The sequence below is a fragment of the Microcebus murinus genome, unplaced genomic scaffold (genome assembly GCF_040939455.1).
Source record: "Microcebus murinus isolate Inina unplaced genomic scaffold, M.murinus_Inina_mat1.0 scaf020_hap2_Mmur4.0, whole genome shotgun sequence".
Lineage (NCBI taxonomy): Eukaryota > Metazoa > Chordata > Mammalia > Primates > Cheirogaleidae > Microcebus > Microcebus murinus.
The window spans coordinates 47766-60365 of record NW_027438966.1 but is presented as its reverse complement, the minus strand read 5'-3'; the positions used below and the strand labels follow the sequence as shown (position 1 = coordinate 60365).

Sequence of the window (12600 nt, the reverse complement as noted above, 5' to 3'; positions counted from 1 at the left end):
AGCCAGTCGTGGGCTGAGGACACCTGGGGCGTTGGGAACTCCCTGGCTTCTCCTTGGTTTAACATCTGGAGCTGCTTGTGAATCGCGCCGCCACACACACCCGAGCGCAGGTGTCTTCCGCACAGACTGCGGGCCTCGCTCTTCTGAATGCCGCTAGCTCGCCACCCACCCACGGGTGAACCCGGTCAGGGTGCTTTCTCTAAGGGGCAGACTCTTTTCCGGGCGGGCTACCGGTGTCTCTGTTTGCTCGTTTCTTTCTTCCATTTCGGGAAAGTCTTCCTTGCTGGGTGTGGAAATCTCCTATGCCTTCCCTCGCCTATTCTGTCAGCTTTAAAATTCTCTTTCAGTTGCCACCCTCACAGATGGATTAGGAAACTCTTTCCGGTGCACTCATTAGTGAAATGACCTCCAGGAAGCTGGAATCCAATATCTAATGGCCGATTTTTAGCGAGTCCACACGCCAGGGTGGTCGGGGTCCAATGCAGCCCCGGCCAGGCCCAGGCCCCTTGGACTGGGCCACAGGAGGACACGGAGGAGGGTCCCGGCCCCCACGAAGCGGTGCCGGCAGTTCTCCACGGGCTTGGGCGTTTTCCAGAGGTAGGAGATGGAGGGGACTGATTTCTTCAGCGCCCCCCAAACCAGGCCACCCCACCCCACCCATGGGACACATCCCCAGAGAGAGACGCCCCATACACTGGCTGTGCCCCAGCCCTGGCCCGGGGGAATAGGCGGCAGCCCACCCACAGGGCGAGGGGGGGGGCGCAGCTGAAAGGGGTTGTGGGGGAGGGCGGCCCCTGGCTGGGGTCAAAGGGCGAGCGTCCCGCGCGTGCGCAGTCAGCGGCAGGCAGCGACGCGCTGGGGGTGGGCAGCGGGTAGGTGAAGGAGGCCGGGCGAGGAGACGAGGGGGGCTGGGAGGGCTCCACCTTGGCGAGTCCAGCCGTGGAGGCGCATCTTGTGTGAGTGTGAGTGAGTGTGAGTGTGTGTGTGTGTGTATAGAGAGACAGCCCCCCGCCCCGCCCCGCCCCGCCCATCACCCCCGTCCCTGGGAGCCCGCGGGACCCGGCCGGCGAACTCAACCGGCCCGGCCCGGCGCGGGGCCTGGGGCGGGAGGCGGCGGCGGGGAAGCCCAGAGAGGCTCGGCTTCTTGAGCGGGGCAGGGGCGCCCTCCGCCGCCGCCGTCTAGGGCCACACCACCCTGAACGCCCCCGATCTCGTCTGGTCTCGGAAGCTAAGCGGGGTCGGGCCTGGTTAGTACTTGGATGGGAGACCGCCTGGGAATACCGGGTGCCACAGGCTGCTGCTTTTTTTTTTTTTTTTTTTTTTTTGCCTCTTGTTCTGTCCCCTTTCTGGGAGCGCGGCGGCGGCCCGGGGTGGGGGTCACCCCCACCCTCAGCGCCCGCCCGCGGTGCCTGGCGCCCCAGCCCGCACCGTGGGGCCTCCTCTTGTCCCAAGCCGCGACACCGCCGCCACGCGGCAGCATGCGTGGCATCTGGACTGTCAGGTCTCAGACCAAAGGTCTGCTCTGTGGGAACCGACACGCTGGAGGAAACCTTGAGAGTCTGAGAGGGGAGGGAGTTCCAGAAGAAGGCCAGGATGTCATTTTGAGGGAGTATGTGACCAGAACTCGTCCCGTTGCTTTTGGGGTTCTATGGGCTACACGCAGGAATCTTTGGTGGTGGCACCTGATGTTGGGGGATCCGGAGTCACACCCAGACCTGCTCCACAGGCCTCCTTTTACTTTTCTCTTCGGATTCATGATTTTTAAAAAGTGTCTCTTACCTCTATGATTGCATTTTCTTTTCTCTCTCTTTTCAAGCAGATGATGGGAGTACAAGTATTCAGGTGACATGTGTTGCCCGTGCCCCCCTCCCCCCTGTGTTCTTTTTTTTTTTTTTTTTTTTTTTTTTGAGACAGAGTCTCGTTTTGCTGCCCAGGCTAGAGTGAGTGCCATGGCGTCAGCCTAGCTCACGGCAACCTCAATCTCCGGGCTCAAGCAATCCTGCTGCCTCAGCCTCCCGAGTAGTTGGGACTACAGGCATGCACCACCACGCCCGGCTGTGTTTTTCTATATATATTAGTTGGCCAATTAATTTCTTTCTATTTTTAGTAGAGACGGGGGTCTCGCTCTTGCTCAGGCTGGTTTCGAACTCCTGACCTGGAGCAATCCGCCCGCCTCGGCCTCCCAGAGAGCTAGGATTACAGGCGTGAGCCACCGCGCCCGGCCCCCCCTGTGTTCTTATTCATATACCTCTCATGTTGTTGCAGCGTATTGTGGGGGTACCAATGTTAAGGTCGGGTGCCTTGCCCTCTCCAAGCCTCCCCCCTCGGGTCAGAGCTTCAAGTGCGCCCATCCCCCAGTCGGTGCGCACCCACCCCATGCCTAATGGATGTGTATGCCCCTCCCCTCCCCCCACCCGCCCGACACCCACCCGATGAAGGTGATTCCTCTCTGTCCACTTAGGCGTCCATCCGTTCGTACCAATTTGCTGGTGAGCGCGCTCACGTGGTGCTCGTGTGTCCATTCTTGGGATACCTGGCTTACTGGAACGGGTTCCAGCTCTGGCCAGGAGAACACGAGAGGCGCCCTCTCACCGCTGCTCCTCACAGCCGAATGGCACTCCGTGGTGTCCACGCGCCACATTTTATTAATGCACTCCTGGATGGATGGGCACTCGGGTCGCTTCCACGTCTTTGCGATTGTGAATTGTGCCCTAACTGTCACCCTAACCCTTACCCAGCCCGTCTCCTCTGCCCCTGCCTGACGCGCTCCTCCCCGGCCAGGCCCGTCACTGTCCTGGGCCCCCGCCTGACCGGCTCCTCCCCGCCCGGCCTGTCACCGTCCTCTGCCCCTGCCTGACATGCTCCTTCCCGCCCGGCCTCTCACCGTCCTCGGCCCCTGCCTGACCGGCTCCTCCGTCGCCTGGGCCTTCCAAGGGCTTGGTGTGGACGCTGCTTCCAGGAAGCCCTCCAGAAACCCGGCAGCAGGGTGGCCGCAGCAGTCTCCAGCAGCCGTCCCTAAGTCGCGTGAGTGCGGGGGACGTGCCCCCGCTGTGCCGCGGGGGCCCAGCCTGGTGTCTTCCCTGAGGCCCTGCGGCTGCCGGCTGGGCTGCCGCTCCCCGCAAGGGGAGAGCCGCGGAGGTGGGGACCGCCTCCTGATGGGGACGTACACGCAGCTCTCCAAGTCGGATTCCGGGGCTCTCTGTCCTGCCCGAAGGCCCAGCCGGCCTGCGGGTCCTTAGAGTGGCAAAAACCTCCGAAAACTGAGACTGAGGGTCCGGTGGGTGTCTGCACTTTTGTGCTGGGCACCCCAGGGAGGCCCGGGGGCTGGCTGGACAACGTGGTCTGCTGGGCGGGGGGGTTGGAGGAGCAACTGATGCCCTTTGCACTTTGGGTAGCAAGAGTCTGAGGTGTCTCTGAGCCCTGTGCCCTGTGGGGGGGGGCGGGGGGGAGGAGGAGGAGGAGGAGGAGGAGGTGGGAAGGGCCGGGGCCTGCAGTCCTGTTCCCGGGGTGGCACGGCAAGTGGCTTCTTCCACAGGCTGCTTGGCCTGGGCTCCCTGCACCTGGGCCTTTGGAGGACCGGCCCTGTGCTTGCCAACACTTCCTGCAGGGACCCAGAGCTGGGAGGTGGCATCTCTCAGCCCTGGGTCGGGCAGAGCCCCAGCGGGCCATGCCCACAACCTCTCTCAGCACCGGTCCCCCAGAAGGCTCCTTTGGGACCAGGATTCTCTTGCGGTGACTCTTTAAGGTCTGGCCCCTGGATGGAGGGGCACCAGGAGTAGAGGAGCAGGAAGGGGAAGGGGGTGGCCATGCGAGGGGACACTTTGAGGCCAAGTCCCAGCTTCAGCCTGATCCTCCTGGGAACCCCGCTCTGAGACAAGGAGCCGGGCTTCCCATTCCCACAGCAGCCAGTCGTGGGCTGAGGACACCTGGGGCGTTGGGAACTCCCTGGCTTCTCCTTGGTTTAACATCTGGAGCTGCTTGTGAATCGCGCCGCCACACACACCCGAGCGCAGGTGTCTTCCGCACAGACTGCGGGCCTCGCTCTTCTGAATGCCGCTAGCTCGCCACCCACCCACGGGTGAACCCGGTCAGGGTGCTTTCTCTAAGGGGCAGACTCTTTTCCGGGCGGGCTACCGGTGTCTCTGTTTGCTCGTTTCTTTCTTCCATTTCGGGAAAGTCTTCCTTGCTGGGTGTGGAAATCTCCTATGCCTTCCCTCGCCTATTCTGTCAGCTTTAAAATTCTCTTTCAGTTGCCACCCTCACAGATGGATTAGGAAACTCTTTCCGGTGCACTCATTAGTGAAATGACCTCCAGGAAGCTGGAATCCAATATCTAATGGCCGATTTTTAGCGAGTCCACACGCCAGGGTGGTCGGGGTCCAATGCAGCCCCGGCCAGGCCCAGGCCCCTTGGACTGGGCCACAGGAGGACACGGAGGAGGGTCCCGGCCCCCACGAAGCGGTGCCGGCAGTTCTCCACGGGCTTGGGCGTTTTCCAGAGGTAGGAGATGGAGGGGACTGATTTCTTCAGCGCCCCCCAAACCAGGCCACCCCACCCCACCCATGGGACACATCCCCAGAGAGAGACGCCCCATACACTGGCTGTGCCCCAGCCCTGGCCCGGGGGAATAGGCGGCAGCCCACCCACAGGGCGAGGGGGGGGGCGCAGCTGAAAGGGGTTGTGGGGGAGGGCGGCCCCTGGCTGGGGTCAAAGGGCGAGCGTCCCGCGCGTGCGCAGTCAGCGGCAGGCAGCGACGCGCTGGGGGTGGGCAGCGGGTAGGTGAAGGAGGCCGGGCGAGGAGACGAGGGGGGCTGGGAGGGCTCCACCTTGGCGAGTCCAGCCGTGGAGGCGCATCTTGTGTGAGTGTGAGTGAGTGTGAGTGTGTGTGTGTGTGTATAGAGAGACAGCCCCCCGCCCCGCCCCGCCCCGCCCATCACCCCCGTCCCTGGGAGCCCGCGGGACCCGGCCGGCGAACTCAACCGGCCCGGCCCGGCGCGGGGCCTGGGGCGGGAGGCGGCGGCGGGGAAGCCCAGAGAGGCTCGGCTTCTTGAGCGGGGCAGGGGCGCCCTCCGCCGCCGCCGTCTAGGGCCACACCACCCTGAACGCCCCCGATCTCGTCTGGTCTCGGAAGCTAAGCGGGGTCGGGCCTGGTTAGTACTTGGATGGGAGACCGCCTGGGAATACCGGGTGCCACAGGCTGCTGCTTTTTTTTTTTTTTTTTTTTTTTTGCCTCTTGTTCTGTCCCCTTTCTGGGAGCGCGGCGGCGGCCCGGGGTGGGGGTCACCCCCACCCTCAGCGCCCGCCCGCGGTGCCTGGCGCCCCAGCCCGCACCGTGGGGCCTCCTCTTGTCCCAAGCCGCGACACCGCCGCCACGCGGCAGCATGCGTGGCATCTGGACTGTCAGGTCTCAGACCAAAGGTCTGCTCTGTGGGAACCGACACGCTGGAGGAAACCTTGAGAGTCTGAGAGGGGAGGGAGTTCCAGAAGAAGGCCAGGATGTCATTTTGAGGGAGTATGTGACCAGAACTCGTCCCGTTGCTTTTGGGGTTCTATGGGCTACACGCAGGAATCTTTGGTGGTGGCACCTGATGTTGGGGGATCCGGAGTCACACCCAGACCTGCTCCACAGGCCTCCTTTTACTTTTCTCTTCGGATTCATGATTTTTAAAAAGTGTCTCTTACCTCTATGATTGCATTTTCTTTTCTCTCTCTTTTCAAGCAGATGATGGGAGTACAAGTATTCAGGTGACATGTGTTGCCCGTGCCCCCCTCCCCCCTGTGTTCTTTTTTTTTTTTTTTTTTTGAGACAGAGTCTCGTTTTGCTGCCCAGGCTAGAGTGAGTGCCATGGCGTCAGCCTAGCTCACGGCAACCTCAATCTCCGGGCTCAAGCAATCCTGCTGCCTCAGCCTCCCGAGTAGTTGGGACTACAGGCATGCACCACCACGCCCAGCTGTGTTTTTCTATATATATTAGTTGGCCAATTAATTTCTTTCTATTTTTAGTAGAGACGGGGGTCTCGCTCTTGCTCAGGCTGGTTTCGAACTCCTGACCTGGAGCAATCCGCCCGCCTCGGCCTCCCAGAGAGCTAGGATTACAGGCGTGAGCCACCGCGCCCGGCCCCCCCTGTGTTCTTATTCATATACCTCTCATGTTGTTGCAGGGTATTGTGGGGGTACCAATGTTAAGGTCGGGTGCCTTGCCCTCTCCAAGCCTCCCCCCTCGGGTCAGAGCTTCAAGTGCGCCCATCCCCCAGTCGGTGCGCACCCACCCCATGCCTAATGGATGTGTATGCCCCTCCCCTCCCCCCACCCGCCCGACACCCACCCGATGAAGGTGATTCCTCTCTGTCCACTTAGGCGTCCATCCGTTCGTATCAATTTGCTGGTGAGCGCGCTCACGTGGTGCTCGTGTGTCCATTCTTGGGATACCTGGCTTACTGGAACGGGTTCCAGCTCTGGCCAGGAGAACACGAGAGGCGCCCTCTCACCGCTGCTCCTCACAGCCGAATGGCACTCCGTGGTGTCCACGCGCCACATTTTATTAATGCACTCCTGGATGGATGGGCACTCGGGTCGCTTCCACGTCTTTGCGATTGTGAATTGTGCCCTAACTGTCACCCTAACCCTTACCCAGCCCGTCTCCTCTGCCCCTGCCTGACGCGCTCCTCCCCGGCCAGGCCCGTCACTGTCCTGGGCCCCCGCCTGACCGGCTCCTCCCCGCCCGGCCTGTCACCGTCCTCTGCCCCTGCCTGACATGCTCCTTCCCGCCCGGCCTCTCACCGTCCTCGGCCCCTGCCTGACCGGCTCCTCCGTCGCCTGGGCCTTCCAAGGGCTTGGTGTGGACGCTGCTTCCAGGAAGCCCTCCAGAAACCCGGCAGCAGGGTGGCCGCAGCAGTCTCCAGCAGCCGTCCCTAAGTCGCGTGAGTGCGGGGGACGTGCCCCCGCTGTGCCGCGGGGGCCCAGCCTGGTGTCTTCCCTGAGGCCCTGCGGCTGCCGGCTGGGCTGCCGCTCCCCGCAAGGGGAGAGCCGCGGAGGTGGGGACCGCCTCCTGATGGGGACGTACACGCAGCTCTCCAAGTCGGATTCCGGGGCTCTCTGTCCTGCCCGAAGGCCCAGCCGGCCTGCGGGTCCTTAGAGTGGCAAAAACCTCCGAAAACTGAGACTGAGGGTCCGGTGGGTGTCTGCACTTTTGTGCTGGGCACCCCAGGGAGGCCCGGGGGCTGGCTGGACAACGTGGTCTGCTGGGCGGGGGGGTTGGAGGAGCAACTGATGCCCTTTGCACTTTGGGTAGCAAGAGTCTGAGGTGTCTCTGAGCCCTGTGCCCTGTGGGGGGGGGCGGGGGGGAGGAGGAGGAGGAGGAGGAGGAGGTGGGAAGGGCCGGGGCCTGCAGTCCTGTTCCCGGGGTGGCACGGCAAGTGGCTTCTTCCACAGGCTGCTTGGCCTGGGCTCCCTGCACCTGGGCCTTTGGAGGACCGGCCCTGTGCTTGCCAACACTTCCTGCAGGGACCCAGAGCTGGGAGGTGGCATCTCTCAGCCCTGGGTCGGGCAGAGCCCCAGCGGGCCATGCCCACAACCTCTCTCAGCACCGGTCCCCCAGAAGGCTCCTTTGGGACCAGGATTCTCTTGCGGTGACTCTTTAAGGTCTGGCCCCTGGATGGAGGGGCACCAGGAGTAGAGGAGCAGGAAGGGGAAGGGGGTGGCCATGCGAGGGGACACTTTGAGGCCAAGTCCCAGCTTCAGCCTGATCCTCCTGGGAACCCCGCTCTGAGACAAGGAGCCGGGCTTCCCATTCCCACAGCAGCCAGTCGTGGGCTGAGGACACCTGGGGCGTTGGGAACTCCCTGGCTTCTCCTTGGTTTAACATCTGGAGCTGCTTGTGAATCGCGCCGCCACACACACCCGAGCGCAGGTGTCTTCCGCACAGACTGCGGGCCTCGCTCTTCTGAATGCCGCTAGCTCGCCACCCACCCACGGGTGAACCCGGTCAGGGTGCTTTCTCTAAGGGGCAGACTCTTTTCCGGGCGGGCTACCGGTGTCTCTGTTTGCTCGTTTCTTTCTTCCATTTCGGGAAAGTCTTCCTTGCTGGGTGTGGAAATCTCCTATGCCTTCCCTCGCCTATTCTGTCAGCTTTAAAATTCTCTTTCAGTTGCCACCCTCACAGATGGATTAGGAAACTCTTTCCGGTGCACTCATTAGTGAAATGACCTCCAGGAAGCTGGAATCCAATATCTAATGGCCGATTTTTAGCGAGTCCACACGCCAGGGTGGTCGGGGTCCAATGCAGCCCCGGCCAGGCCCAGGCCCCTTGGACTGGGCCACAGGAGGACACGGAGGAGGGTCCCGGCCCCCACGAAGCGGTGCCGGCAGTTCTCCACGGGCTTGGGCGTTTTCCAGAGGTAGGAGATGGAGGGGACTGATTTCTTCAGCGCCCCCCAAACCAGGCCACCCCACCCCACCCATGGGACACATCCCCAGAGAGAGACGCCCCATACACTGGCTGTGCCCCAGCCCTGGCCCGGGGGAATAGGCGGCAGCCCACCCACAGGGCGAGGGGGGGGGCGCAGCTGAAAGGGGTTGTGGGGGAGGGCGGCCCCTGGCTGGGGTCAAAGGGCGAGCGTCCCGCGCGTGCGCAGTCAGCGGCAGGCAGCGACGCGCTGGGGGTGGGCAGCGGGTAGGTGAAGGAGGCCGGGCGAGGAGACGAGGGGGGCTGGGAGGGCTCCACCTTGGCGAGTCCAGCCGTGGAGGCGCATCTTGTGTGAGTGTGAGTGAGTGTGAGTGTGTGTGTGTGTGTATAGAGAGACAGCCCCCCGCCCCGCCCCGCCCCGCCCATCACCCCCGTCCCTGGGAGCCCGCGGGACCCGGCCGGCGAACTCAACCGGCCCGGCCCGGCGCGGGGCCTGGGGCGGGAGGCGGCGGCGGGGAAGCCCAGAGAGGCTCGGCTTCTTGAGCGGGGCAGGGGCGCCCTCCGCCGCCGCCGTCTAGGGCCACACCACCCTGAACGCCCCCGATCTCGTCTGGTCTCGGAAGCTAAGCGGGGTCGGGCCTGGTTAGTACTTGGATGGGAGACCGCCTGGGAATACCGGGTGCCACAGGCTGCTGCTTTTTTTTTTTTTTTTTTTTTTTTTGCCTCTTGTTCTGTCCCCTTTCTGGGAGCGCGGCGGCGGCCCGGGGTGGGGGTCACCCCCACCCTCAGCGCCCGCCCGCGGTGCCTGGCGCCCCAGCCCGCACCGTGGGGCCTCCTCTTGTCCCAAGCCGCGACACCGCCGCCACGCGGCAGCATGCGTGGCATCTGGACTGTCAGGTCTCAGACCAAAGGTCTGCTCTGTGGGAACCGACACGCTGGAGGAAACCTTGAGAGTCTGAGAGGGGAGGGAGTTCCAGAAGAAGGCCAGGATGTCATTTTGAGGGAGTATGTGACCAGAACTCGTCCCGTTGCTTTTGGGGTTCTATGGGCTACACGCAGGAATCTTTGGTGGTGGCACCTGATGTTGGGGGATCCGGAGTCACACCCAGACCTGCTCCACAGGCCTCCTTTTACTTTTCTCTTCGGATTCATGATTTTTAAAAAGTGTCTCTTACCTCTATGATTGCATTTTCTTTTCTCTCTCTTTTCAAGCAGATGATGGGAGTACAAGTATTCAGGTGACATGTGTTGCCCGTGCCCCCCTCCCCCCTGTGTTCTTTTTTTTTTTTTTTTTTTTTTTTTTTTGAGACAGAGTCTCGTTTTGCTGCCCAGGCTAGAGTGAGTGCCATGGCGTCAGCCTAGCTCACGGCAACCTCAATCTCCGGGCTCAAGCAATCCTGCTGCCTCAGCCTCCCGAGTAGTTGGGACTACAGGCATGCACCACCACGCCCGGCTGTGTTTTTCTATATATATTAGTTGGCCAATTAATTTCTTTCTATTTTTAGTAGAGACGGGGGTCTCGCTCTTGCTCAGGCTGGTTTCGAACTCCTGACCTGGAGCAATCCGCCCGCCTCGGCCTCCCAGAGAGCTAGGATTACAGGCGTGAGCCACCGCGCCCGGCCCCCCCTGTGTTCTTATTCATATACCTCTCATGTTGTTGCAGGGTATTGTGGGGGTACCAATGTTAAGGTCGGGTGCCTTGCCCTCTCCAAGCCTCCCCCCTCGGGTCAGAGCTTCAAGTGCGCCCATCCCCCAGTCGGTGCGCACCCACCCCATGCCTAATGGATGTGTATGCCCCTCCCCTCCCCCCACCCGCCCGACACCCACCCGATGAAGGTGATTCCTCTCTGTCCACTTAGGCGTCCATCCGTTCGTATCAATTTGCTGGTGAGCGCGCTCACGTGGTGCTCGTGTGTCCATTCTTGGGATACCTGGCTTACTGGAACGGGTTCCAGCTCTGGCCAGGAGAACACGAGAGGCGCCCTCTCACCGCTGCTCCTCACAGCCGAATGGCACTCCGTGGTGTCCACGCGCCACATTTTATTAATGCACTCCTGGATGGATGGGCACTCGGGTCGCTTCCACGTCTTTGCGATTGTGAATTGTGCCCTAACTGTCACCCTAACCCTTACCCAGCCCGTCTCCTCTGCCCCTGCCTGACGCGCTCCTCCCCGGCCAGGCCCGTCACTGTCCTGGGCCCCCGCCTGACCGGCTCCTCCCCGCCCGGCCTGTCACCGTCCTCTGCCCCTGCCTGACATGCTCCTTCCCGCCCGGCCTCTCACCGTCCTCGGCCCCTGCCTGACCGGCTCCTCCGTCGCCTGGGCCTTCCAAGGGCTTGGTGTGGACGCTGCTTCCAGGAAGCCCTCCAGAAACCCGGCAGCAGGGTGGCCGCAGCAGTCTCCAGCAGCCGTCCCTAAGTCGCGTGAGTGCGGGGGACGTGCCCCCGCTGTGCCGCGGGGGCCCAGCCTGGTGTCTTCCCTGAGGCCCTGCGGCTGCCGGCTGGGCTGCCGCTCCCCGCAAGGGGAGAGCCGCGGAGGTGGGGACCGCCTCCTGATGGGGACGTACACGCAGCTCTCCAAGTCGGATTCCGGGGCTCTCTGTCCTGCCCGAAGGCCCAGCCGGCCTGCGGGTCCTTAGAGTGGCAAAAACCTCCGAAAACTGAGACTGAGGGTCCGGTGGGTGTCTGCACTTTTGTGCTGGGCACCCCAGGGAGGCCCGGGGGCTGGCTGGACAACGTGGTCTGCTGGGCGGGGGGGTTGGAGGAGCAACTGATGCCCTTTGCACTTTGGGTAGCAAGAGTCTGAGGTGTCTCTGAGCCCTGTGCCCTGTGGGGGGGGGCGGGGGGGAGGAGGAGGAGGAGGAGGAGGAGGAGGTGGGAAGGGCCGGGGCCTGCAGTCCTGTTCCCGGGGTGGCACGGCAAGTGGCTTCTTCCACAGGCTGCTTGGCCTGGGCTCCCTGCACCTGGGCCTTTGGAGGACCGGCCCTGTGCTTGCCAACACTTCCTGCAGGGACCCAGAGCTGGGAGGTGGCATCTCTCAGCCCTGGGTCTGGCAGAGCCCCAGCGGGCCATGCCCACAACCTCTCTCAGCACCGGTCCCCCAGAAGGCTCCTTTGGGACCAGGATTCTCTTGCGGTGACTCTTTAAGGTCTGGCCCCTGGATGGAGGGGCACCAGGAGTAGAGGAGCAGGAAGGGGAAGGGGGTGGCCATGCGAGGGGACACTTTGAGGCCAAGTCCCAGCTTCAGCCTGATCCTCCTGGGAACCCCGCTCTGAGACAAGGAGCCGGGCTTCCCATTCCCACAGCAGCCAGTCGTGGGCTGAGGACACCTGGGGCGTTGGGAACTCCCTGGCTTCTCCTTGGTTTAACATCTGGAGCTGCTTGTGAATCGCGCCGCCACACACACCCGAGCGCAGGTGTCTTCCGCACAGACTGCGGGCCTCGCTCTTCTGAATGCCGCTAGCTCGCCACCCACCCACGGGTGAACCCGGTCAGGGTGCTTTCTCTAAGGGGCAGACTCTTTTCCGGGCGGGCTACCGGTGTCTCTGTTTGCTCGTTTCTTTCTTCCATTTCGGGAAAGTCTTCCTTGCTGGGTGTGGAAATCTCCTATGCCTTCCCTCGCCTATTCTGTCAGCTTTAAAATTCTCTTTCAGTTGCCACCCTCACAGATGGATTAGGAAACTCTTTCCGGTGCACTCATTAGTGAAATGACCTCCAGGAAGCTGGAATCCAATATCTAATGGCCGATTTTTAGCGAGTCCACACGCCAGGGTGGTCGGGGTCCAATGCAGCCCCGGCCAGGCCCAGGCCCCTTGGACTGGGCCACAGGAGGACACGGAGGAGGGTCCCGGCCCCCACGAAGCGGTGCCGGCAGTTCTCCACGGGCTTGGGCGTTTTCCAGAGGTAGGAGATGGAGGGGACTGATTTCTTCAGCGCCCCCCAAACCAGGCCACCCCACCCCACCCATGGGACACATCCCCAGAGAGAGACGCCCCATACACTGGCTGTGCCCCAGCCCTGGCCCGGGGGAATAGGCGGCAGCCCACCCACAGGGCGAGGGGGGGGGCGCAGCTGAAAGGGGTTGTGGGGGAGGGCGGCCCCTGGCTGGGGTCAAAGGGCGAGCGTCCCGCGCGTGCGCAGTCAGCGGCAGGCAGCGACGCGCTGGGGGTGGGCAGCGGGTAGGTGAAGGAGGCCGGGC

At 62.8% G+C, this 12600-nt stretch overlaps 3 non-coding genes across 3 annotated transcripts; all 3 read left to right on the top strand.

Annotated features, from left to right (window-relative positions):
• The first annotated feature begins 1177 nt into the window (after positions 1 to 1177).
• Positions 1178 to 1296, top strand: LOC142867819 (5S ribosomal RNA). Its single transcript, XR_012917151.1, has one exon. It is a non-coding gene; the product is annotated as a 5S ribosomal RNA (ribosomal RNA).
• Positions 1297 to 5080: 3784 nt separating this feature from the next.
• On the top strand, positions 5081 to 5199 carry LOC142867817 (5S ribosomal RNA). The gene has a single exon (XR_012917149.1). It is a non-coding gene; the product is annotated as a 5S ribosomal RNA (ribosomal RNA).
• A 3777-nt stretch (positions 5200 to 8976) lies between these two features.
• Positions 8977 to 9095, top strand: LOC142867816 (5S ribosomal RNA). Its single transcript, XR_012917148.1, has one exon. It is a non-coding gene; the product is annotated as a 5S ribosomal RNA (ribosomal RNA).
• Positions 9096 to 12600: the final 3505 nt, after the last annotated feature.